At 51.5% G+C, this 24619-nt stretch overlaps 1 pseudogene; it reads right to left on the minus strand.

Annotated features, from left to right (window-relative positions):
- Window positions 1-9737: 9737 nt before the first annotated feature.
- On the minus strand, window positions 9738-10291 carry LOC106700801 (ferritin light chain pseudogene; annotated as a pseudogene).
- Between the last annotated feature and the right edge of the window lie 14328 nt (window positions 10292-24619).

Below are 24619 nucleotides of genomic sequence, written 5' to 3' on the forward strand. Positions count from 1 at the left end.
TACCACTCTGTGAGATAGGTGGTATCAAACCCCGTTTTGTGAAAAGAAAAAAAAAAAAAAAAAGAGGCTCAGAGAGGTTAAGTAACATGCCCAAGGTGACACAGCATTGGCATTTATTCCAGGTCTATCTGGCTCCAGAGTCCGAACTTTCCTTCTACAACTAACTTACTGCCTTAAGGTGGGCAGCCAGCCTTCTGGTGTTGTCCTGAGGGAATGACTAAGGTGATATCTTTTATTCTCAAAAATTCCTGCTTCCCAGAAATAGGTTCAGAGCCTTAAGAGACTGGGACTGCGCTGACTCTCCAGATCATTTTGGGGAGTATTGCCACCCTAACAACACTATGCCTTCCAATCCATGAGCGCGGGACGTCTTTTCATTCAGTTCAGTCTTTTAAAATGTCTTTAAATGTTTTGTAGTTTTCAGAACATAAGCTCAACATTTCTTCAGTTAAATTTATTGCTAAGTATTTTACTTTGGATTGTTATTATGAGTGGAATTTCCCCCTTTAATTTCATTCTGGATTGTTCACTGCTGATGTACAAGAATAAAGCCGGTTTTGCACTGTGGTGTTGTGGCCTGCCAACCTGCTGAACTTGTTCACCAGTTCTAACAACAATCAGCTCAGGGCTCTCGGACGCCCGGCCTGCTCTGGGGTGACTTAAACCAGAGGATGGAAGTAGGGCTGGCAGGGGAAGATGTTAGGGGGACTATGGGTCTCCTGTCACCAGCTCCCCCAGTGCTGGTGGGCCCTGCTCCCCACCCCACCCCCAGACAAGGAGCAGCATCTTGCTGATCTTCACCCAGGGCCAGGGGACACACACATGCACACTCCCCTGCTCTGCCCTCAGAGGAGACTGAGGCTCTGGGCCCATCCCTGGCCTGGGGGCATCTCCGCCTGCCCTCTCTCCCCCAGCCGGCTTCCCCTCTTCAGTTACAGGGCCCACTGCTTCCTGCATTCTTACCTGCCTCCTTCTTGCTCCTAGTTCTTCCTCAGGACTCCACTCTAACGGGGCGACCCCTCCTGCCCTTTAGAGCCCCCCTTGGCCCTTTAGCCCCGGTGTGCAGCATCGTCGGGTTGACCCTCCCGGATATGCAGACAGAGGCATGTGTGTGTTTGGGAGACGCAGGATGGGTGAGAGGGGTGGCCGGGCAGGAAGCCAGCATTGGGCTGGGGAAGGCCCCTCCAGAGTCTGACCCCGTTCTCCCACATCCCTGGTCCCTGGATAGAGGCCCCATTCTTCTGGGGCGACTCCCAGCCCGCCTGGGCTCCAGGCCCTGATGAAGATACGAGATAGAGGAGGTATTTATGGCGCATCCGCCCAGAGGAGACGCGTGGCCTCCCAGCCGTGACCTCAGCTCTCACGGGTGCACCAGGCGGGTTCCAGCTCGCAGAGGGGAAAACTGAGGCCTGGGAGGGAGACAGTTCATCAAGAGACGCCTCCCTGAGGGCCAGAGCGTTTAGGGCAAGAGCAGTCTCCTTCCTCTTTCACCAAACCAACAGGAATAAGGGCAATTTGCATACAGAGGTCGTCTGCTCCTAGAGGGCGTCTGGGTGCAGGCCCGCTCAGGTCTCTACCCTCCTGGCTGGTATCGCCCTCCCCGTCTTCAGGCCTGTGCTGGCAGCTGCCCTCTGGAGAGGGTTCACAGGGCAAAGCCGCTGCTGCACACCAGACTCTACTGGGGAAACTGAGGCCGAGGCCTGGGGCTTCCCTAGTGGCTCAGTTGGGTAAAGAGTCTGCCCGCAAAGCAGTAGACCTGGGTTCAGTCCCTGGGTCAGGAAGATCCCCTGGAGAAGGGAATGGCAGCCCACCAGAGTATTCTTGCCTGGAGAATCCTATGGGCAGAGGAGCCTGGCGGGCTGCATACAGTCCCCGGGGTTGCAATGAGTCGGACAGGACCGAGTGACTAACACTCTCACTTTCTTGGGAGTCTCGGGGGTGGGGCGAAACAGCTAGGCCACGAGTGTGGACAGGGACAGGGGGCCGTGCACAGCGCTGCTGGGGGCAGCTCAACAGATCCCCTAAGGAGGAGTGGACCCTTCCCCGCTGCCGCGGGCTCATGGTGCCCTCGCTGCAGGCCTCAATGGGGGAAGGGCCCTGCCCGGGTGCTGCTATTCTGCGCCCCCGCCTATGGCCCTATTCAGGGTGAAGGTGGCAGACACAGACAGTTTCCCCCTTACGTCCAGGGCCTCCGTCCACCCAGCTCTGGGATGGCTTTGCGCTTGGGGCCCAGCAGCCTGTGGGAGTCCTCTGCATCTCCCTGGCTGGCCCCTGAGGCTCTCCGGGCCTCTGAGCATCCTGGGCAGACTCTGCTCCTCAAATCCTGGGCACCCTAACAGCTGGGGGCCCAGGTACATGTTGGCTGGCCGAGGCTTCTCTCTACCCATGGTCCTGACCTGGCTCGTCCTTGCTTTCCACTTGAGCTCGGGGACAGGGGTTGGGGGCTTCGGGGCCGGCTACCAGCCCCCAGGCCTTGGAAAAATGGTTTTGTCTACTGAGCCTCCACTGCCGTCTTCATGCGTCATCACATTTAAGCCCCATGGGAGCCTTATGAGATGGGCAGTTTCATTAAATCCGTGTCCCGATGAGAGAGTGGGACTTCCTTACCGGAGGTCACAGAGGTCACACACATGGTAAATGACAGAGAGGAACTGTTCCCTCACTGCCTGCTTGCAGTGTTCCTGGGCCCCACCAGCACCGCCCCCCCCCATCCCTGGGCCCAACTCGGGGGGAACTCACGGGGCCGTGGGCTGCGGGTGAGTGTTCAGTCTGGGGTCTTCTGCAGTGGGAGCTGGCACGCCTGTTGTGGCCTCACTGTCTGATCCATCTCCTCCTCACTCAGGCCATGTGTGTGTGTAAGAGGGATCTGGTGTTCAGGGTGAAAGCTGGGGAAGCCAGCCCTAGGGTGGGGCCCTGGGCATTAGGTGCGCGCCTGCGGAGGCCCCAGCCTGGGGAGGAGTGGGCACCTGGAGGCCAGCATGGGAGGTTTGCTGGGAGTCCTGGCACATGCTGCGGTGTCTGCACCCAGCCCTGGTGTGATCCCCACAGGTGGGGTGACCTTGGCTCAGCCTGCCCTCTTCAGGGCTGCAGTCCATGGCTGGGAAGTGTGACCCTCCAGGGTCCCCTCCCACCTGCCCTCCTGGGATACCCCCTGGTTCTAGGAGAGGACCACGTCTTGGCTGCAGGTATGCACGTGAGTGTGAGCATGTGTAATGTGTCTGGGTGTGAATGTGTGACTGTGTGTGTTTGTGTCGGGAGTATGCCTGTGCAGCTCTGAAGTGAGTTAAGACAGGTGTCCGGAATGTTCTCCAAACCAAGCAGCCCGGGTGCCCCAGCCCACCTCCCTACGTCCTGCAGCTGCTGGAAGTCCCCAGGCTGCACCAGAGAGTGACCAGCGGGACCCCTGGGGGGCCTGGCCAATGGGGGAAAGGGCAGAGTTGGCTCTAAATCCTTCCCTGCAGGTCCTTTCCAGCCCCCTAAACAACTAGGGGGAGGGGGGAGTCCCGTCCACGCCCAGGGCTGGGGTGGTCTTGGCTCCCCCTGCCCCCACCCCCTGCAGCCTCCTTACCTAGGGCCGTAGATCGTCCCAGCTCCAGAGTCAGGGCTCTGGGGTGACTCGCTGTGGTTTAGCCCTGAAGTCTACTGACCCCCAGGCTCCCCAGGGTGACACCTCGCCCTCCGGCTGTCTGGCCCAGGGCAGCTCTGCTCTCCAAACCCCCCCACACTTCTGAGGGCTCAGGTGGTCTGGGGTCATCCTTCCTGCCTCTGGGTGGGTGGCGTCAGAAGCCCCAGTCCTGGCCTCTGTACATTCCAGACCTGTGTTTCCGGGAGTGTCCACACCTGTCCGTGGAGGCATCATCCTCGCCAGGGGCTCGCAGGTCTGGCGGCCCATCTCTGCTTGCCCTATGGGAGACTCACATCCTTCCACTCGTGGCTGCTCCCCTTTTCTGGCCTGGTCACCTGGGCCAAAGCCCCCCACTTCTGGGAAAAGGGGAGTGCAGCTGGCAGGGGGCTGGTGGGGCAAGGGGAGCCCTGCTCTGGGGAGGAGGGCTGGGTCAGGCTGTTGGGGACCCCTGTGACCCAGAGTCCACGGCTCCCTCGTGGAACCTCGGCTTCGCGGCCGTGAGCTGGGCCTCGGTCGGGTGGGTGGGAGGATGGATGATGAGATGGCGCGGTGCGGAGAAGTCATGGTGCTGAGAGGCCGGGCGTCCTGCGCCACCATCCACCGTCCGTGGTCCTTTCGCATCCCTGTGGCCCTCCGCGTGGGGTCTCACGGCCTTCCCGAGGGCCCCACCCTTCACCCTCCCAAGCCGCCTCTGGCAGAGCAGCCCTGAACTTTGCCAGGCCGCGCCCTGGAGGACTGAGGTCTGTACCCCGGAATCCAGTGCCTCCACATCTGATGCCCTTGTACCCCCACCCAGCTTCTCCCCACGCCGTCCGACTCCGCCAGGGGTCAGCCCCTGTTGCCCCCATGCCTTGTCATGCTGCACTCCATCCTTGTTGCCCAAAGGCCCCTATTTCCTCCCCATCCTCTCATGGGGGTCCCCAGGTCCCCGTCTTCTCTCCTAGATGGAGGGGATGGAAAGGCGGAGGGCTTTCAAGTCCAGAAGGAGACACAGCACTAACAGGGAGCCTCCCAACTGCTGTGTCTCCAGGTTGGGGTGAGTCTCCAGGTTGGGTAAGTGAGCTTCCAGAAGCATGAGCTCAGCGGCCCTGCCCCAGGGAGGGGCGGGACCCTGCTGGACAAGACCCATGACCTCACCTCTCCTGGCTCCAGGCAGCAGCCCCGCCCACTTCTGGAGAATTCCATGACTCAGGTAAGAGGGGTGGGGCCTTGTCAAAGTCTCAGAGCCAAGGTCACTCGGCCCTGCTGCCACCCTGTCTCTGCCGTTTCTGTAGAGGTGCACGGCCAGGACTGGAAGGCACTGCCATTCCTGCTCAGCCAAGGGACCAGCCTCCCCAGGGGGTAGTGAGGGGAGGCCTGTGGGGCCTGGAGGGGAGTCTTGATGATCTGGGGGGCCAGGGAGTTGCAAACTGCAAGCTCCTACCTGGCTAAGCCTGTTGGGTGGGGAGCCTAGGGAGCAGCTGTTGCAGGCAGGACTAGGGGCCTGGGGCCTGGGCCTGGGCCTGAAAGACGTTCCTTAGCAGATGAGAGGTTACACTCGGGCAGCCAAGTACGGTGGCATGGGCTGTGCACTGCTTAACCCTAGGAGGCGACCCCTCCACAGATTTTGGTGCGATGGCTGGTGGATGTGAGATGTGATGGCTCCATCCTCCTTCCTGCTCTCTTTCTCCCTCTCTCCCTCTCCCTCTCATATATACACACACAGGCGCACGCTTAGTTGAGTGATTTTTACATCAATGTCCTGATGTGTGCACATTTCTTCTGTCCTGTTTAAAGAAGCCACAAAGTAATGGGGATTGTGGCCTAGGGTTCCAGCAACAAGAGGAACGGGTTTAGAATGGAAAATCTGAATTGCCTTTCTTCTAAAACCCCTTTCCTAAGCCTGCTCCATGTTCCTCAAAGTCAGAATTACCATCAAGACCCTAACTCGGACCCCATGGGGACCAGGCCTTGGTGGAGAGGAGTCACTTTCCCCTTCTCAGGACCCGCCTCTTGCTCTCGTGTGGGCTGGGCCCTTCCTCATGTTGTCCCCCATGCAGACTTTGAGGCCCAGCTGAAATGTGACCTTGTCCTAGAGGCTCCCCTGAGCCCTGAAAGCCCTCACGCCAGCCCTCCCGCTTCTGAGGCTCCCATCTCTCTCTTTGCTGACTCCTTCCCCTCAGCCTAAAACAGACCCGTGTCTTTGTCCGCTGAAACCCCCTGCTACACAATTTCCGCCTCCTCTATTCCCTGCTCAGCTCACTGACACAGAAGGCTATATCCTCAAAGATGCTGGCCACGGCCTTTCTGATCCCATATCCCCTTCCACCCCATGATCATGACGCTGTTCAATCCAGGTGGGCCCGTGACCAGTAGAATGGGGTCAGAGTGAGGCTGTGTGACCTTAGGCCTGAATAGGTGATGCTCTTCTTCTTTCTTTGCTGGAAGCCTACTTGGCACCCTGACCGCCATGTCCAAGCTCAGCTCCCTAAGGCTGCCATGCTGTGAGGAAGTCCAGGCCACAGGATGGCCATGGGCAGATTTTCTAGTTGCCAGCTCCAGCTGAGGTCCTGGCCAAGAGTCGGCACTGGCCACCAGCGTGAATGAAGATGCCGTGAGGTCACTTTGGCCCCCAGCTGCTGAGTGTCCTCCAGCTGTAGAATCTTACCAGCTGAGCTTCAGACATCACAGGGTAGAAACAAGCTGTCTCCTCTGTGCTCTGTCCAAACTGCTGACCCACAGAAGCTGTGAGCATGATGACACAGTTGTGACGCCAAGCGGGGCCCAGGGGGTTCCTGAGCACAAGGCCTTTCTGTGTCTCCCATTTCTTTTTTCTTAAAATTAATTAATTATATATTTTTTGGTTGTGCCTGGTCTTCGTTGCTACGAGGGCTTTTTCTCAAGTTGCGGAGAGAGGGGGCTGCTCTCTTGTTGCCGTGTGAGGGCTTCTCACTGTGGGGGCTGCTCTTGTTGCAGAGCAGGGCTCTGGAGTGTGGGCTCAGTGACGGCGGTGCCAGGGCTTAGTTGATCCACGGCACATGGGATCTTCCCAGACCAGGGATCAAAACTATGTCCTCTCCACTGGCTGGTGGATTTCTATCCACTGTACCACCAGGGAAGTACCCCCTGCACCCCCTTTTCTTTGATTATAGGAAACAGCTTGCATTCATCCTCCCTGACCTCCCCTGGGTTCCAGTGGGCAGATTCCAGCAGTTGTTAATAAGGACTGGAGGGAACGGAAGACCAAGGAGAAACAGTCAAGAGCAGCCGTGGGCAAGGTCCTGTTTCCCCATCACAGGATACATACAATATCTTTGAGCTATTTTAGAGATACTGAAACCCCCTCCAGGTAGGAGAAGTTAACAATTAATCATGGTATGCTGCCCACAAGCGTGTAGACCCTAGACCTGGGGGACCTGAAGGTTGATGATGCCGACTCCCATTTACCTCACCACCAAACAATCAGAAGAATGTCCATGAGCTGATCACACTCTCTTTGGACAATTAATACAAAATTTCTCACTATCTTTCCCAAATAGGGGACAGACACACGGATTTGAGAGCATTAGCCGGCTGTGTCCCCGTTTGCCTGGCTCAGCAGTAAGGTAAGGTGAAGTCGCTCAGTTGTGTCCAACTCTTTGTGACCCCATGGACTGTAGCCTACCAGGCTCCTCCATCCATGGGATTTTCCAGGCAAGAGTACTAGAATGGGTTGCCATTTCCTTCTCCAGAGGATCTCCCCCACCCAGGGTTCGAACCCAGGTCTCCCGCATTGTAGGCAGACGCTTTACCGTCTAAGCCACCGGGGAAGTTCATGCTTTTCTACTTCACCCAAAACTCTGTCTCCGAGATTTGATTTGGCATCATCCACACACAGAGAGGCTGAGTTTCCGGCATCAGTTGCTTTTAGCTACTAAATTTGGGGTTATTTGTTCCACAGCAGTAGATAATTGAGACAGCTGCCGTCTGCTTCCCGCTTCCACGCTTGCACGGAAACCCCTGTCACCACCCCAGAATCTCTCGGTGGCTGAAGTTAATGGGCTGGTTTCTGCCTGACCTTTCTTCACCTCTCGGCCACCATTTCAGCTTCTAGGAAACACCCTGACCCTTGGCTTCTGATGCCCCCCTTCTTCCCGGTTTCCTCCTTTTCTCCTGTTGCTGGGGCTCCCCTCATGGGGTTCCCTCCGTCAGTCACCCCTTGAATGTGGGTGTTCTCAGGAATCCGCCTGAGTTTCCTGCTTCTCTCCTGGCACACAGGACTCCAAATCCACCCCTTGGGTGCAGACCACATCCCAGAGCCCCCATCGCCTGTCATCCCACCCCCACCCCAGGGGAGGCCCCCCACCCCATCCCACCCATCACGGTCCCTGTGGTGGTTCTCCAGGTGTGGTCTGAGCAGCGTGGTTCACAGGTGTGGAGCCAACCTTTGGGATGGCAGCAGTGAGGGAAATGGTGCCCGTCGGGCTGGGGACAGAGGTGATGGGAAGGTATTCAGATTTGACCCACTGGGGGGCCGTGTCAGCGTTCCCTAGTAACCAGCTCATGGCTTTCGGGAGAATTAGAGCACAACTGCAGTTTTTCCTCTGATGCCCACCAGCCTAGTTAAGGACGCACAGCCCAGATGGATGTTCTTTGCTCACCATCCGCAAATCGGTTCACCCCAAAGTGTAAAAACAGCCTGCTGCTTCCAGTTATTCCCTCTGCCCTCTCCCATATCAGCTCTGATTCGGCCTGAGCGTGCGGACAGTGGGGTGGAGCTGAAACTGTCCCTGAGCACAGGTCTGAGGGCTGTGCTGCCCTCCCCGAGTGCCCCCGTGGATGGGCAGACAGGCCAAGGCCAGCAGCCAGTGAACCAGCTGCACACAGGGTGCGGGAAGCCACCGTATAAGCAGGGAGGATGAGGGTCATGCAGTGGAGGCTGAGCTGGAGGGCCCCGAGGGCGGGTGGGCGTGGATTCCTCTGAGGCTGCGGACTTGTCGGAAGACCCATCAGGAGAGACCCTCGGGGGACTTGGTGTGACTTGGTGGGCAGTGGCCTTGGCAGGTGGAAGAAGCGTGGGGAGGCCAGTGTGGCTGAGGGTGGTTTCAGCCAGAGGCGGGTCCAGCTTTCCAAGCCAGAGAGAGAGCATGGTGAGGCCCTGCCCTGTGCGTGTGTGTTATGGGTGCGAAGTGGGGAGAGGCAACTGTCCTGCATGCCCAGTCGAAGAAGGAAGCAAGAAGCGGGATTGAAAACGGAGGGCTGCTGGTGGGAGCAAACTTAGGGATGGCGTCTGGGGTTATGGGCTGGATTGCACACCCCTGCACCCCTCCTCCAACGCCGCACCTTCCCAATTCATATGCCGAAGCCCTGAATCTTAGAATGTGGCTGTGTTTGGAGATAAGATCTTTAAAGGGGTGGTTAAGGGCACGGCAACCCACTCCAGTATTCTTGCCCTTAGAGCCCCATGGATAGAGGAGCCTGGCGGGCTACAGTCCATGGAGTCTCGACGAGTTGGACATGACTGAGCGACTAAGAGTTGAGGTAAAAGGAGGTCATGAGTCTGGGCCCTCATCCAATATGACTGGGGTCCTAAAAGGAAGAGATTAAGCCACAGACACACCGAGGGAAGACGGTGAGAGGACACGGCGGGGAGGCCGCATTCCCAGGGCGGGGAGGCCGCATCCCCAGGTCGGGGAGGGGCCTCAGGAGGACCCAACCCCAGCAACACCCCCATCCTGCTCGTCCAGCCTCCAAAATTGGGAGAAATAAATGCCTGTGCTTTAAGCACCCCGTCCAGGGAACTTATTAAGCAGCCCGACAGCAGACAGACATCTAGGTTCCAGCTGAGACAGGAGAAGGGGTGCATGAGTGTTGGGGGGCACAGCAGTGATTTCAGATGAGGCTGTGCTTCTCCGCCCCCACCCTACACAGGAGGCCTCCGGGGCTCCCTCACACCCATCTTTTGGCTCTGAGGCACCGTCCTTCTCTCCCCACTTCTTTTTTTTTTGCTGCAAAAAGCTTTATGGTTTCCATTTGGTTAAAGGCTTGGGAGAGGCTCCAGGGTGTTAAAAGTCTGCCTAGTGGCTGCAGAGAGGGGCTTCTGGCAGAGGCGGTGGGGGCAGTTTCCTCAAAGGCTGCTGGGCTTCAGAGGCTCCTAGTCATGCTTGAGGGTGAGTCTTTGGAGGAGATAAGGGACCAGCCAGCCTGTGGAGGTTGGTCAGGTGGTCCCCATCTTCTAGGACGTGTCCCTCCAGGAAGTCACAGAGGTGGGGCTCTGTGCAAGCAGAACCCAGGCCATGCAGATCCAAAAGGGCTGGTTCTGGTGCTTCTCCATGAAAAGGGTGGCTTCCAGAGCGTCCGGGGTTTTACCCGACTCGTCTTGAGACGCTTCTGCGCATCCTGGAAGAGGGAGCGGCTGCAGCACTGGTTTTGCATTTTCAAGAGATGCTGGGTGCCCTTGCACTTCTCCTTAACCCATTCGTAGAAAAAGTGGCCCATGCCCTCCAGAGCCACGTCGTTGTGGTCAGAAGAGAAGCCCAGAGAGAGGTCGGTGTAGAAGGCCGGCAGAGGTGTGTTGACCGGGTGGTTGACAGTGGCCTCCACCTCAGTGGAATAATTCTGACGAATCTGGGAACTCGTGGTTGATTGGTAATGGGCATGTGTACATGCTAAGTTGCTGCAGTTGTGTCTGACTCTTTGTGACCCCATGGACCGTAGCCAACCAGGCTCCTCTGTCCATGGGATTTCCCAGGCAAGAATACTGGAGTGGGTTTCCATGCCCTCCTCCAGGGGATCTTCCCGATCCAGGGATCGAACCTGCATCTCTTATGTCTCCTGCGTTGGCAGGCGGGTTCTTCACCACTAGAGCCACCTGGGAAGCCCTGGTAATAGGGTGGTGGTTGTCGTTCAGTCGTTCGGTGGTGTCTGACTCTTTGCAACCCCATGGACTGCAGTACGCCAGGCTTCTCTCCTTCACCATCTCCTGGAGCTTGCTCAAACTCACATCCATTGAGTTGGTGATAGGAGTTAAGCTCAAAAAATGGTGTTGGCTGGCCCTGGTGATGGTGGAAAACTGAGCGGCTGATTCTGAAGCTTGCATCTGCAAAGAAGGATGGAGGGTGGTTAGAGCCTGCAGCGAGGGGCGTCCCCGGATCTGCTCCGTCTGAGCACCGCTGAAGCAAGAGACAGATCCTCGGGGCCGCTGAGCACGCTGCCTCTCTCAGTTCTCAAAGACTCAGCTCCTACGAAACACAGTGAGTGTGGATGTGAACCTGGAGGTCCTTTAGGAAACACCCACCCCGCGCATCTCCCAGGATGCTGCAGCCGCAGTCGCCTCCAAAGGTGCCCAGACATGTGTGCGCGACACACACACACACACACGCGTGCCCATGTGCTTACACTCATGCCAATATGTCATCTATTAAAATTCCAGTTTTACAGACTTGCTTTAAAATTGCCCAAAGGACATGGAAAATAGCCCTGCTTTGAAGATGTGTGTATGTTGGAAGGGCGGTCTCAGCCCACATCTGGTTTTCGGGTCTCTGGACTGAGCGGGGGTGGGGGGGCTGACTCTGGGCTTCCTACGCTCTGGTTGGGGGGCGGTGGGCTGGTTTTGGGGTGTGTTCATCGCCTGGACACCCCCTCCTCTGCCAGTACGTGCCCTGGGTGGGGGCTTGCTCTGGCCTGGGGCTGGCAGGGGGCAGCAGGTACTGAGGCTCAGGCCTGAGAGGGAGGGGGCCTGGGAGGGGCCCTTGGGGGCAGGCGGACGGGGCAGCCAGGGGCAGGGTGAAGTGTCACCGCACAGGACTCTCCTTCTCTGGGCGTCCCTGCTCCACACACCCGGGAGCCCTGCCGGTTGGCCTGCCTTGGCAGACAAACACTTTACCCCTAGAGAGCAGCCCCTTTGGCCTCCTCCAGCCCTGCCCAGCCTCTGAGGCCAGTTCTCCCCATGATTCATTGGGCAGACGAGGGGCAGGGAATGGACACGGAAGCGCAGTCCTGGACAAGGGAACGGGGGTTCTGCTTGTTCCCTGTGCCCCAGCCTCTCTCTGTCTACTGAGGACAAGCTCAGGAGGCTCTGAGGAGGGACCAGGGGGCTACCGGGGGGCCACCAAGGCTGCGGGGAAGCTGCCACCTGGCAGGGGCACTGCGCCACCCCCCGCCCCACCTTGAACACCTCCCAGAGTGGCAGGCCTGCAGTTGAGCTATGGGACCCCGGGCAGGGCAGACACACGTTGGGCTAGTCCGCAGTGGCTTCCTGGAGGAGGCTGGATTGAAACTGGACCAATAGGAAGAGCCACAGGCTGAGGGGGCTTCCCCCAGTGGCTCAGCAGGCAAAGAATCCGCTTGCCGTGCAGTAAACACAGGAGACGCGGGTTTGATCCCTGAGTTGGGAAGATCCCCTGGAGAAGGAAATGGCAGTCACTCCAGGATTCTTGCCTGGAGAATCCCATGGACAGAGGAGCCTGGCGGGCTCCAGCGCATGGGGTTGCAAAGAATCAGACGCGACTAAGGACTAAGCACATACACACAGCAGGGTGAGGCCTCCTCAGAGGCAGCCAGGACATGCGCTCTGCCCTGGCCTGGGCAGGGCTCCTTCTGCCCCTCCACCACCCCAGCCCCGCTCCCCCCGAGGCCTGCTGTCTCGCAGCTTTCTATGGCCAAAGCGCTGGTCCCTCTGCACCCCATCTCTTCCACAGCACGCGGGGAAGTGCCTCCTCTGAAGCTGTCACCCAGGTGACTTCAGTTCAGAACCAACACTGTTGGCAGCCTGCCCGTGGCAGCTGCCACTGAGAAGCCCCCTGCCACCCGCTGAGCCCCCGCTGCCCAGGCTTCGCATCTCTAGCGTTCCTGCAGCCCCACCCGTGACACGCTTGTCATCCCTGTGGCAGACAGGACGACCCAGCTGCACAGACGCCCACCGAGTAGCCGGGCCAGCTGCTCTGAAGCCGGGTTCCTTCTGGTGGGGCCAGGAGGACCGCATGGATGCCCCGGGCGGGGCTGTATGTGCAGGAGTCAGCTTCGCGTTTGGGAGCTGGTGGGCCCCACCCCTGCAGTGCCCCCTTACGTCCCAGGTGCGTCTCATCACTTCTCCTGCCCCAGATCTGCCTCACAGATGCCAGCAGGGTGATGGGCGTGCCAACGCTGCTGCCGTGAAGAGTTTCACAGTAAAGGGCCCCGACAGGGACTCCTGGGCAAGGGGCGTGGGTTCGTCCAACCAGCCTGGGCTGGGCTGCCTGGCAAAGACAACTCTGAGCCTGGTCTTAAAGGGGGGACAGAGAGACAAGGAGAGAAAGGGGGATCCAGGGAGAGCCTGGGCCGAGGCAATGGGGTTGATGTTAGAACCTCTCCTGTCCAGCCCTGGTCCCCAGGGTTCACAAGATAAAGCCAGGTTTCCTCTGGGACCACCAGCCCTAACCCCCACCCCCACGGCTTTAGGGGATTTATGGGTGGGGGCTTTGGGGTGGGGGCAGCCTGGAGGTCAGCATGAGGAGGCTGGGAACCGGTAAGGCTCAGGGGTTCAGGTTGGGTGCCTGGGGACCCCTCTCAGGCTGGGGGCTCCTCTATGTTAATCTCCAGAAGGTTCTTGAGTTCCCCAGCCTGGCCGGGTGGGCCCCTTCAGGAGCCAGGCTGGGCTGGGTGGGAGGTGTTGTGCTACGGCGAGGACAGATGTTTCCAGTTTGAGGGCTCGGTTGTCATAAATTGTTTGTTCCCCACCAAATCCTGTTTTCTATTAAGCTGACTCTGGGAGATGAAGGAGCCGCCATTTGCCCATGTAGGTTGTATGTAGGAGCCCTGGTGAGGAAGTGGCTGTGGGTCCGTCCACCTCGCACACATCCTGACCTTGAACAGGCCCTTGTCCTGAGAACGGTCCCCTGGCTCCCTGGCAATTTCATTCAAATGAAAGGTTTGAGAGCTGGGACTCAGGAGACCTCTGGATGGGGGTTCTGTCTTTCCTCTCTGTCCCTGATCATAGTCTACTGTTGGGTACCCTTCCACCCCTGGCTCCTATTTCCTTCTTCCTAAAAGAGACTGATTTACATTCCGGTATTCACTCCCCCTTATACAGCTGATCCATCCAGGTTCCAGATCCTGATTAGTTTGATATGATGGTGGAAACCTCTCCTTGCCAATGATGCTATAGGAAAAGGCGTGGGAAGGAGGCCTGGGCTGGAAATGTGAGGGGACCTCTGGAAGAGAAGACCCAAGCTGTGTCCTAGATGAGATCATGCCTTGATGCAACATCAGGAACTGTGGCAGCCCTCTTGTGACTATGCGGTAAACCAGGCAGAGGGTGTCAAAGGTACAGATGGGCAGAGTCTGGGTCCTTTAGATGGCATTGGGCTGCTGCATGAGCCCTCTCTGAGACTTCATATCATGTGAAATAATACTAGCTATTATTTATTGAGTGCTTATAATGTTCTAGAAGCTGTGCTAAATGCTGGCATATTTGACAAGTGTTTTTTGAGGTCAGGTTCTTGTTAAATGTATGGGATACAGACATGCAGAAATCAGACATAAATCCCTGACTCAGAGAATTTAGATTCTCTATGCTTTAAGTATTATCTCACTTAAGATTCAAACACCTGCATGAGGTAAAGTGACAGATGCCACAGTTTGGTTCAAGCACACGCCCACCTCTGTGGACTGGGCTTTCCTGACAGGGGCTGGAGAGCAAGGGGCTTCATTTTCTAGGCTCCCCTGCAGCCAGGGTTCTGCAAGCACCTGGCTTTCCCCAAGTGCGCCGGCTGAGACGTGGGTGGGAGAGAGCATGGGGAGGTGGCAGGTACAGGCATTCGGGCAAAGTGGTGGCACGGGTTCCTCTGGGGCAGCTGTGGGAAGAGTTTAGTGAGTGGTCTCTAAGCTGCGTGGAGGGGTGCTGAGTGCTGGGTGGGGTAGCAGTCAGGCTGCCTCTCAATCCTGGGGAGCAACTGGCTATTTCTCCTGGCTGTGTACGTTAGTTCCCCAGCCCAATACCCAGAAATAAATCCTTTTCTGCCTAAATTAGTTTGGGTATGCTACATAATGGCTGTAAATGACATCACCTAAAATGTACCTTTGAGCTTGAGGAGGTGGTTGGGTGGTAGATGATAAGAATACACTCACAGGGGGTGAGAAACCAGAGTCTCTTGTTGGGCAGTGGGAAAGTACTAGATCAAGCGGCTTCCTCCAGGACTTAGGAAGGAAGGCCATGGCCAGACATTCATTGGGCTGTGCGCAGGGGCCGGCTGGATGTGGGCTTGTTTTCTTTGAGGGGTGTGTATGATGCTCTTTGCAGGGAAACAAGACTGTTCTTGGGTGATGGAGACCTGCAGGAGAATCCTCCTTCACTCCCTTTGCAGCTGCAATAGCAATGGTGAGCCTTCTAGCTCACGGATCTAATATGCCTCCACTTACCTAGGGTTTTAATTTCACTCATTTTTAAGATTGATCTCTGGGTACTTAATGGGGTTTTAAAAGGCTACTGTAAATGGTACACTTAAAAATGTTCGTTTTCTCATTGTTCTTGGTGTATAGAAACATGAAGGGTTTTTGCACATGACCTGGCACCCAGAAGCATTGCTTGTTCTGCCCATTTATTGGTAGATTCTTTTATTTACAATAATCATGTCATCTGCACAAGATGCTAGTTTCTTGCCATCTGATCCGATCTTTAAAAAAAATATTGCACTGGGCTAAGACTTCAGGTACTACTGGTCCCTAGTACACAGTGAAATTTTTTTAAAATAAATTACAAAAAATTTAATCCTTTAATTAACTAAATTAAATTTATTTATTTTGGGCTGCACTGTGTCTTTGTTGCTATGCACGGGCTTTCTCTAGTGGCATCGAGCAGAGGCTACTCTTTAGCTATGGTGCATGGGCTTCTCAGTGTAGCGGCTTCTCTTGTGGCGGAGCACGGGCTCTCGGATGTGTGGGCTTCAGCAGTTGCAGTGCACGGGCTTTGTTGCCCCATGGCATGTGAGATCTTCCCAGACCAGGGATTGAACTCGTGTCCCCTGCACCGGCAGGCGGATTCTCAACCACTGGACCACGAGGGAAGTCCCACAGGGAAACTGAAAGAAGGTTACAGTGGACACTGTACACCCACCACCTAGATCCTACTGTTCTAGATTTCACCAAGGTTACCGTACTAGCTTTACTACACATCTTTCATCCTTCTATTCTTCCACGAATCCATTCTTTTTTCCTTTGGGGGATGCATTTCAAAGTAGCAGCACAAACCAGTATAATTTCCCCATGTACTGTGCGTGCATATCAGCATCTAGTATCTTTTGAATGATACTATAATTTGAATGATATCTAGTATCATTTTGAATGGAAGTGTTAAATGGAACATAGTTTTCTAGCTCCCGATCTTAGAAGGAAAATTTTGATACTTTAAGTATAATGTGTTTGCTGTAGGGTTTTTGTAGATAACTTTATCAGATGGACATTTCCTTATTTTTCTAGCTTGCTAAACATATCACTCAATGATTGTTGAATTTTATCAAAAAAATGTTGTCCACATCTGTTATTATTTACTTTTCTTTTTATTCTGTTAATGTGAATGACTTTGGTTTTTGAATGACAAGCCCAATTTAATCATGATGTATTTAAAAATATTTTCTGTTATTTATTTTGGCTGTGCTGGGTCTTTGCTGCAATGCACAGGCTTAGTTGTGGTATGTGGGATCTCAGTTCCCTGACCAGGGATTGAACCTGGGCCTCCTGTACTGGGAGGAGGACCAGGTGGTCTTATCCACTGGACCACCAAGCAAGTCCCGATCGTCATGCATTTTTACATAGTGCTGGTTTCTATTTGCTAATGAATAGACCTTTTTTAGCTATGATGATGAGAAAGACTGACCTATAATTTTAGTTTCTTATACTGTTAATCGTATTTTTGATATCTAAGGTTACGCTTAGATAAACATTTTGGCATAATGTTTTCAACATTCAGAAAATGAAGATCATAGCATCTGGTCCCATCACTTCATGGGAAATGGGGAAACAGCAGAAACAGTGTCAGACTTTATTTTTGGGGGCTCCAAAATCACTGTAGATGGTGACTGCAGCCATGAAATTAAAAGACGCTTACTCCTTGGAAGGAAAGTTATGACCAACCTAGATAGCATATTCAATAGCAGAGACATTACTTTGCCAACAAAGGTTCATCTAGTCAAGGCTATGGTTTTCCCAGTGGTCATGTATGGATGTGAGAGTTGGACTGTGAAGAAGGCTGAGCGCTGAAAAATTGATGCTTTTGAACTGTGGTGTTGGAGAAGACTCTTGAGAGTCCCTTGGACTGCAAGGAGATCCAACCAGTCCATTCTGAAGGAGATCAGCCCTGGGATTTCTTTGGAAGGAATGATGCTGAAGCTGAAACTCCAGTGCTTTGGCCACCTCATGTGAAGAGTTGACTCATTGGAAAAGACTCTGATGCTGGGAAGGATTGGGGGCAGGAGGAGAAGGGGACGACAGAGGATGAGATGGCTGGATGGCATCACTGACTCGATGGACGTGAGTCTGAGTGAACTCCGGGAGTTGGTGATGGACAGGGAGGCCTGGCGTGCTGCGATTCATGGGGTCGCAAAGAGTCGGACACGACTGAGCGACTGAACTGAACTGAACTGAACTGAACTGAAGGTTATGCTTGTCTCATAAAATCAATTTGGAGGTTTTCTATTTTCTGGAAGAGTTTGTGCAAGATTGGCATTTATTTCTCTCTTAGATGTTTAATTGAATTCACTAGTGAAGCCATCTGGACCTGCAGATTTCCTTGTGAAGCGATTTTAAATTATGGTTTCAATTTAGGCAAGAGATAAAGGATGATTCCAGTTTTCAAGATCTTCTGATGTCAGTTTTATCTTTTTTAAAATAAATTTTTATTAGAGTATAGTTGCTGTACAGTGTTTCTACTGTACAGCACAGGAAATCAGCCATATGTATACATATACCTCCTTTTTCTTAGACTTCCTTCCCATTTAGGTCACCACAGAGCACTGAATAGAATTCCCTGTGTTACTCAGTAGGTTTTCATTAATTATCTATTCTATGCATATTATCAATTGTGTATATATGTTAACCCAGTTTTCCAATTCATCCCACACTGATGTCAGTTTTAGAGAGCTTTTTTTTTTCTTTTCAAAAAAAGAAATTTGTTCATTTAATCCAAAGTTTAAAAACAGCTTTATTGAGGCATAATTGACATACAAAAACTGCACGTGTTAAATGCATGATTTGATTAGTTTTCATATACATATGCATATTAAAAAGCAGAGACATTACTTTGTCAACAAAGGTCCGTCCAGTCAAGGCTATGGTTTTTCCAGTGGTCATGTACGGATGTGAGAGTTGCACTATAAAGAAAGCTGAGCGCAGAAGAATTGATGCTTTTGAACTGTGGTGTTGGAGGAGACTTTTGAGAGTCCCTTGGACTGCAAGGAGATCCAACCAGTCCATCATAAAGGAGATCAGTCCTGGGTGTTCATTGGAAGGACTGATGTTGAAGCTGAAACTCCAGTACTTTGGCCACCTGATGCGAAGAGCTGACTCATTTGAAAAGACCCTGATGCTGGGAAAGATTGAGGGCAGGAGGAGAAGGGGATGACAGAGGATGAGATGGTTGGATGGCATGACCGACTCAATGGACATGAGTGTGAGTAAACTTCGAGAGTTGGTGATGGACAGGGAGGCCTGGCGTCCTGCAGTCCATGGGGTGGCAAAGAGTCGGACATGACTGAGCAACTGAACTGAATTGAACTGAATGCAGTCCTGAAACATCACTCCATCTATATTTAAAATTGATGAGTATCTATAATATCCTCTTACATGTTTTAATGTGTGCCTAAGCTGAACGAATTCACCCGTTTTTCACTTCTGAGACTATTTTCCCGTCCCTCCCCCACCCTTCCACCTGTTCTCCTTCCTTCCTCATCAATCTTGTTACAGGGTTGTCAATCCTTTTAAAGACCGAACTTTTCACTTTCTTGATTCCCTTTATCATTTATTTGTGTTCTACATTTTGGCTTTTATTTCTGGGTTTCATTAGCTTTATAAAAAAATTTCTAGGTGGTTGCTTCAGTTCAGTTCAGTTCAGTCACTCAGTCGTGTCCAACTCTTTGCCACCCCATGGACTGCAGGATGCCAGGACTCCCTGTCCATCACCAACTCCCGGAGCTTACTCAGACTCATGTCCATCAAGTCGGTGATGCCATCCAAACACCTCATCCTCTGTCGTCCCCTTCTCCTGCCTTCAATCTTCCCCAGCATCAGGTGGTTGCTTAGATAATTGATTTTCAGCCTTTCTTCTATTTTGTGTGTATGTGTTAGTCACTCAGTCATGTCTGACTCTTTGCAACCCCATGACTCCACCAGGCTCCTCTGTCCATGGAATTTTCCAGGCAAGAATACTGGAGTGGGTTGCCATTTCCTTCTTCAGGGGATCCTCCCAACCCAGGGACTGAACCCAGGTCTCCAGTATTGCAGGTAGATTCTTTACCATCTGAGCCACCAGGGAAGTCTTCTATTCAACATATACAATTAAAGATATAAATTTATAAGCATAGTTTTAGTTGCAACTCACAAGTTTTCTTAAGTTTGAATATGTAGTATTTTCATTATTTGGTTTGAAATATTTCAAATTACCTTTATGATTTATTCTTTGGACAGATGGGTTATTTAGAAATGCGTTTAACTGTTTAACTTCCAAATTTGTTGTTGTTTAGTCGTTAAGTCCTGTCCAACTCTTTGCCAACTCCATGAACTGCAGCACACCAGGCTTCCCTGTCCTTCACTATCTCCCTGAGTTTGTTCAAACTCATGTCCATTGAGTCAGTGATACCATCCAACCATCTCATCCTCTGTCACCATCTTCTCCTCCTGCCTTCAGTCTTTCCCAGCATCAGAGTCTTTTCCAATGAGTTGGCTCTTCACATCAGGTAGTCAAAGTGTTGGAACTTCAGCTTCAGCATCAGTCCTTCTAATGAATATTCAGGGTTGATTTCCTTTAGGATGGACTGATTTGATCTCCTTGCAGTCCAAGATGCTGTCCTCTCCAGCACCACAGTTCGAAAGCATCAATTCTTCGGTGCTCAGCCTTCTTTATGGTCCAACCCTCACATCCATACATGACTACTGGAAAAAACGTAGCTTTGACTAACTTCCAAATAAATGAGGATTATTACATTATCTTTTTGTAATTGATTTCCAGCTTAATTGCACTGTGGTCAGAGAACATATTTCATTGGCGTTAACTCCCTTAAAGTTTGTTCAGACTTGTTTTTATAGCTCAGCACACAAATTTTGGCATGTGTGCTGTTTGTGTTTGAAAAGGAAGCTGTTGAACGTAGTGTTCTACATGCATTTATTTGGCCAAGTTTTCTAATTGCATTGTTTACATTTTCTGTAACTTGATTTTTGTATGCTTTATACTGAAATAGATGTTAAAATCTCACTATACTCGCGTATTTGCCAAAATTTCCTATTCTATCAACTTTTTAAGATTGTATCATGAAGTGCAAAAAATTTAGAATTACTACCTCCTTCTGGGAATTGAAATGACTGCTTTTATTTCTAATAATGTTTTTACCTTAAAGTTTGCTGTAATGTTAATGTATCTACAATAGTTTCCTGGGTTGCTGTTTGCTGAGTATATATTTCTCTATCCTTTCCTTCAAAATTCACGTTTTAAAAGTGTTTCTTGTAAATAGCATATAATTGTTTTTGTTTCTAACTGTTAAATTCTTTCGGTTTTATTGAGATGCAGTTGACATACAGCATTTTGGAAGTTTAAGGTGTATGGCATAATGATTTGACTTTAATATATTATGAAATGATTACCACAGTAAATTTAGTGAATAGTCATCTTCTCATATAAAAAATTAAGTAGAAAAAAGTTTTCCCTTGTGATGAGAACTCTTACGAAGTATTCTTTTAATAATGTTCATATATAACTTACAGCAGTGTTAAATTATATTTATCATGTTTTACTTCATATCCCTGGAGCTTATAACTGGAAGCTTGAATGTACTATGGTGTGTGTGTTAGTCGCTCAGTCATGTCTGAATCTTTGTGACCCCATGGACTGTAGCCCACCAGGATCCTCTGTCCATGGGATTCTCCAGGCAAGAATGCGGGAGTAGGTTGCCATTCTCTTCTCCAGTTGTACTATGGTAGTTCTTCTAAAATCAAGCCTGACAGTCTCTGTTGGTCCATTTACATTTAATGTACTAATGGATTCATCGTGTATATCTTACAACCTGCTTTCTATTTGACTCACCTATTCTTTTTTTCTACCCTCCTTGTGAAGCTCTTAATCCTGTCCAGGAATTATTCCCTCTTCTGTCATTAGTTTTGAGACGGCGATGGCGCCCCCTCCAGTGCTCTTGCCTGGAAAATCCCATGGACGGAGGAGCCTGGTGGGCTGCATCCATGGGGTCGCTAAGACTCGGACACGACTGAGCACTTCACTTTCACTTTTCTCTCTCACGCATTGGAGAAGGCAATGGTACCCACTCCAGGACTCCTGCCTGGAGAATCCCATGGACGGTGGAGCCTGGTGGGCTGCAGTCCATGGGGTCGCTAAGAGTCGGACACGACTGAGCACTTCACTTTCACTTTTCACTTTCATGCATTGGAGAAGGAAATGGCAACCCACTCCAGTGTTCTTGCCTGGAGAATCCCAGAGACGGGGGAGCCTGGTGGGCTGCCGTCTGTGGGGTCACACAGAGTTGGACACGACTGAAGCGACTTAGCAGCAGCAGCAGCAGCTGTCATTAGTTTGAAAGTTGTACAGTCTTACTAACATTAATCACAATATACACCCTAGACTTACCAAAAATCTAATAGTAAATGAGATTTAAAAAACTCTCTTCCAGTATGATGCACGGAGCCTAGAACACTTAAACCCTATTTAAGCCCTCCCCATCTATATGCCTTTAACACATATATAAACTTCATAAGACACAATTATTGTTTTATGTAGTATTTATGCTGACCTGTGTATTTCTCATTTTCATTGCTATTCAGTTTTTCCTAAAGCTCTTTCCTTGTATTTGGGATTATTTTCCTTCTGCCTTTAGGATACTTGTAATTTTCCTTTAGGGTATGTGTGCTAATGAATTCTCCCAGCTATTTGGATATAAATGTCTATTTTTCATTCTTGCAGGATATTTTCCCCAGTTAGAAATTTTGAGGTGGGGTGTCATTTTCTTTCAGCACTTCAAAGTCACTGTATTTCACCATGCCTGCTGAGAAGGTAGTTGTCAGTTTAATTGTTGCTCCTTTGATGGTAATCCGTCTCTTACCCATGCCCCACCCCCCAGTAGCTTTACCATCTTTTCTTTGGTTTTCTACATTTTTACTATGATGTGTCTAGCTGTGGACTTTTTATTTATCCCATTTGAGATTTGGGGCTTACTGAATCTTTGGTTTGATATCTTTCTTGAGTTTTGTCAAAGTTCTCAGCCAATATTTCTTTTGCTCTCCTACTTTTTTGAGATCTGAACTACACTGAGGTCAGATCTCACTGCATCCTTTGTCTCTTACCCTCGATTCGCTTTCTGACTCTGCTTTTGCTCTGAATTTTTCACCTTACTCATTCTTTTCTCAGTTGTGACTAATCTGCTCTTAAACCCATCAACAAATTATTAATTCTTGCTATAATATTTTTCAGTTCTAGAATTTCCATTTGGTCCCTTTTGTTTCTAATTCTCTGAAATTCTTGGGAACACCGTTTGCTTTTAAACATAGAAAGCATAGGTGGTTCGAATTCTGTGACTGAGACACCTGGAGAGACTGTGAGCATCTTTTCCCTCTGATTTTTAGAAATGTTTTAAAAATAAAAAAAATGTTTACTTTTGGCGGCACTAGGTCTTGTTGCTTTGAGGGCTTTTTTGAGCTGTGGCAAGGCGGGGGCTACTCCTTATTTGCAGTACGCAGGCTCCTCATCGCAGTGGCTTCTCTGTGCGGGGCTTTCTCTAGCTGTGGCAAGGCAGGGGCTACTCCTTATTTGCAGTACGCAGGCTCCTCATAGCAGTGGCTTCTCTGTGCGGGGCTTTCTCTAGCTGCGGCAAGGCGGGGGCTACTCCTTATTTGCAGTACGCAGGCTCCTCATCGCAGTGGCTTCTCTGTGCGGGGCTTTCTCTAGTTGTGGCAAGGTGGGGGCTACTCCTTATTTGCAGTACGCAGGCTCATCTCAGTGGCTTCTCTGTGCGGGGCTTTCTCTAGCTGTGGCAAGGTGGGGGCTACTCTTTATTTGCAGTACGCAGGCTTCTAATCACAGTGGCTTCTCTGTGCGGGGCACAGGCTCCACGGCATGTGGACTTCAGGAGTTGTGGCTCAAGGACTCGAGAGTGCAGACTCAGGAGTTGTGGTGCACAGGGCCCCGTGGCACGTGGGATCCCCCTGACTAGGGATGCAGCCTGCATCCCCTGCATTGCAAGGCAGACCCTTAACCACTGGACCACCAGGGAAGCCCCCTCTGATGGTTTTAATTCATATAACATATTATTTGGCCTTCTCATATACCTGGATATTTCTGATTGTAACAGATAATTTGAGGCCTTGGGTTATGCTCCTATATTAGGTCAGTTTGGGCTATTCTAACAAAATACCATAGACTGGGTGGCTTAAATAAGAGACATTGATTTCTCATTTCTGAAAAGTCCAAGATTAAGGTGCTGAATGATTCCATTCCCGGTGAGGGCTTTCTTCCTGGCTTACAAACAGTGGTCTCTTTGCTGTGTCACCTTTGATGGCGAGAGATCTCTCATCTTCCTTCTTGTAAGGGCACTAATCTCATCATGGGGCTCCACCATCGTGACCTCATCTAAACCTAATTACTCCCTTAAAGCCCAGCCCACTAATACCATCACCCTGGGATTAGGGCACAGTATGTGCAGCTGAGGTCAGAGGATACGTTCAGTCGTAACAGTTCACGTTCTCCGGGGGGAAGGCACACTCGCTAAGCACTGGGGCCACCAGCAGTTCCACCTCAATCCACTTTCAGGGACTGAATGAAGTGACTGAGAAGCTGGATCACAGTATCCACAAAGGATAGTTTACTGATAGTAATGGAGTGCCAGGTAACCTAAACCAATGCTCTAATGGTGGCTTGGAAACCTGCCAAAATACTGTAAAACTTTGTTGGAGTCATCCCAGAGCCAACAAAATGATGAAGCACTACCTGGTTAAAGTCACGTGGGCCGGCTTTCCTCTTTCCAGAGGCTGTGTCTGAGTAGCTGGCACTCTTGATAGCCTGGTGAAGTCAGAAGGGTAGGGGTTGCCATACATGAGCTGACCAAGGGGGTGGGAAGTTCCTGATGAATCTTATTTTGGGTGAGAGATCCCTAATGAGATTAAATTTTATGCTTTTGAATTCTTAAAAATAAAAATGCATTATTTGCTGTGGATTGTGTTATTGTGTGAATTCACTCCTCAGCTGTGTCATAGGAAGCTTGGCTCGTCAGAGACGAGAAGCCCTGAACCTCTTGACTCCTGGAGGTGATGTTAAGACACTGGAATAGCCCTGAATTTGGTGTCAGAAAGCCTGGGGATCAGTCTCTAATATCAAGTGGCAGCTACTGAAATTACACGCACCGTGCTTAGGAGGAAATTAAGAGACCAAAGGGTTGACCTTGCAAACTCAGTCTATTAAGTATCAGCAAGTACCACAGCTCTAATTTATGGCTCTTGGAAAGCACTGACTCAGTTATGTAGAGAACCGAAATGCCTGAGGCAAGACCCCAGCTGCACAGAACCTAAAGGACAGTATGTTGCCTATAAGAATGATATATTAAGAAACTTAGGGCCTAAAAGCACCCCCTGCCACATTCCTCTTGCGGCCGGGGGGGGGGGCCGGGGGGGATGTTCTAACAAACTGGAGGAACACTCACAGCTGAGTGCTCCCACTGACGCTGGTCCTGTCTGTCCTCTCCAGCTCCTGTCATTTCCTTCCGAAGGAGAGGACTGTGTGTACCGTGTACTTTCTGTGCTTCAGGGACCTTCTTTCCTTTCTCTTTGTCCTTGAGCTCCTCCACAGCCCCGCTTCCA

This window comes from Bos mutus, chromosome 24 (genome assembly GCF_027580195.1).
Source record: "Bos mutus isolate GX-2022 chromosome 24, NWIPB_WYAK_1.1, whole genome shotgun sequence".
Classification (NCBI taxonomy): Eukaryota; Metazoa; Chordata; class Mammalia; order Artiodactyla; family Bovidae; genus Bos; species Bos mutus.